The sequence below is a fragment of the Vitis riparia genome, chromosome 16 (assembly GCF_004353265.1).
Source record: "Vitis riparia cultivar Riparia Gloire de Montpellier isolate 1030 chromosome 16, EGFV_Vit.rip_1.0, whole genome shotgun sequence".
Lineage (NCBI taxonomy): Eukaryota > Viridiplantae > Streptophyta > Magnoliopsida > Vitales > Vitaceae > Vitis > Vitis riparia.
Window position 1 is genome coordinate 6645895 of NC_048446.1, and position 2866 is coordinate 6648760.

The window sequence follows — 2866 nt, forward strand, 5'->3', positions numbered from 1 at the left end:
TACCTATTATTATTATAATAATAATAACGTATTTTTTCTTCTTCTTTTGTTTCTTCCTTTCTGGACGTCCACACGCATCATTGTTTTTTTTTCTTTTCTTTTAAACCCTTTGCTACACAACACACATCTGCATTATTATTATTTTCTTTTCACCATTCCCGAAAATCACGTTACTCTTATTTTATTTATTTATTATCATTCTTTTTCTAGATCTATTCATTTGAGTAATCAAAATCTGTTGATCTCCATTAATAAATCCAACTATATTCATAAAATTTTAATCTTTTTTACCTATAATTAATTAAACGAACTCTGATTAAAATTGAGATATTCTGAAGAATATTTAAAGTGTTCAAAACTTATTAAGGAATATAAAATATTAATTTAAGGATTAAAAATCTTACTTGAAAAATTGATCTTCAAACCCTAAATCTCTAAATCTTCATCCTATACTCTTTGATCTTTTTGATCTCTGTGTAAAAGAGTTTTCTAAATAGAAAAGGTAGAAAAATCTAATTTATGTTTAAAGGTTTTAAATACGAAAATACTTTTTTACTCTTATTAAATTGCTATAATTAATTAATAATTTTTAAATTATGATTTTACTCCTAGGGTTCGGGGCATTACACAATAATTAAAATGTTATAAAGTTGGATTAATAAATTAAAATGGCTATTCACCACAACTGGGCATGCTAGCTAGTGTCGGTGGTGGAGGGGAAACTAAGCAGATAAGATGGATAGGAGAGAACCTAGTTGAGAAAGCTGTCCCGTCCAAGTGGATAAACCAGATTCATCCATAAGCAAGTTGGCTTGCTGATTTTATCATTGAAAAGTCTTAGACACAACAAAGTCAAAATGTAGGACCTCAGAGTCTCCTTATTAATATTTTCTCAGATACATCACCAGCCAGCCAGCTTAGATTCTGCAAAGAAAAAATGGGTACTGTAAATTAAGATACTAATTGTTATCACCTAGGTTCAATGAATCAAGGGTGAGAATGATTTGTCATGATAATTTAAACCCCAAAGATATTGCCTTTTTCTATTCATGTTGGTCCTTTGTATTCCATGGGAAGGCGTATGTACATGTGGGAAGAACCGAAGAAGTACCCAAGAAACCACTGTTTGTTTTGGAGGAATAATATAAACCCTACGTTTGAATATCCAAACCCCACTTATGATGTAGACAACTACCACAAAGAAGTTTCATTCCCCCAACAAGGAACCTCATCTGAAACCTCCTTTTTCTATCTATCATGTTATATATAGCTCCACCACACTCTCTCCTTTCCACTCTCACTCTCACTCTCCCTAGTAATTTTCAGTGTTCATCTTCATTGCTATGGCGGAAGAAGCTTCATCGCTTCACCTCATTCACCAACAACTTCTCTTCGACTTTGAATCATTCGAAAGCTTCGTCTCTCATGTAAATGATCCATCCCAAACTTCAACCTCTGATTCGAGTGTTTCCACCTCAGATATTATTCCGCTTTCGAATTACTTGAATCTCCATGAAGATGAAAACAACCCTGTTCTCCTCCACAGTTCTACTTCTGCTCCGTCTGGGTTTTTCCAGTTTGAAACCAAATGCCACAAAACTTCCACATTAAGTGATCGGCGACCTCCACTCAGCATCTTAGTCCCTCAACCCACCGTTACTCAGTCGCCGGTAGAGTCCGATTCAGGCGATATCATGCATTATAGAGGCGTGAGGAGACGACCATGGGGGAAATTCGCGGCGGAGATCCGAGACCCGAATCGGAGGGGATCGAGGGTATGGCTGGGGACATTCGAAACCGGCATTGAAGCCGCTAGAGCCTATGATCGAGCTGCTTTCAAGATGCGTGGTTCCAAAGCAATTCTCAATTTCCCTCTTGAAGCCGATAATTGGTCTGGTTCTGACCCACCAGCGATATCTGGCCGGAAAAGGGAGAGAGACAGTAAGACTGAAGAGAGACAACAAGTGGAGATTAAGGTTTTAAGAAAGAGGAGCACTTGCCGGAATCTGACTGCAAAGTGGCGGTAGCCTGTAATGTTTTGGGGGTTAGTCCGTTGACTCCATCAAATTGGAGGGCCGTCTGGGAGGAGAGAGACATGGAGGGCATATTCCATCTCCCACCGTTAACGCCGTTATCACCCCATCCTTGGATAGCAATCATAGCATATACTCAACTTATGGTTTGAACCAAATGGTTTACCTTACTAAAGACAATGAAGTGTTACTCGAATTCTTATATATTCCATGAACAATATTGAATTTGTTTAAATCTTTTATGGATGATAAATCTCACACTCTTCCTTTTAAACTTCCCCCAAATCAATTGTCACAAAAATACTTAATTGAGGGTTTAATTAATACTAGCTAATGGATATGTTCAGTCAGTAATGTTATATATATATATATATATATATATATACTAATTTAAAATTTAATTTTTTTATGATGGATCTAATTAGTAAATTATCATTCTAATTTTATCAAATTAATAATGAAATAAAGAGGTAATTAACTACTCACATAAAATGATTAAACACCATAGAGTAGAGAGATTCCCTCATTCCCTTTCATAAATAGGGTGTTATGTTGCATCCTTCATAATTTTGAAAGCTTGAATCTCCATAATTTTTGTATCAAAATTTGGAAGAGACGACTGAATCCAATAGTTGAACATTGCCATAAAGGCACCTTACTTTAATATAATAAGAAGGTATTGAGAAAATAAGAGAATAATACAACTATATTTTCATTATGGTACACATAAATAAGATTGATAAAAAAAATGTTTAATAAAATTAATAAAGATAAATAACAACCTAAAATAAAGACATTAAATGTGGTTATAATTGATTAAGACTATGAAATGA

General features: G+C 34.6%; 1 pseudogene; it reads left to right on the forward strand.

The window, feature by feature from the left end:
- Positions 1–1195: 1195 nt before the first annotated feature.
- Positions 1196–2286, forward strand: LOC117933941 (annotated as a pseudogene).
- Positions 2287–2866: the final 580 nt, after the last annotated feature.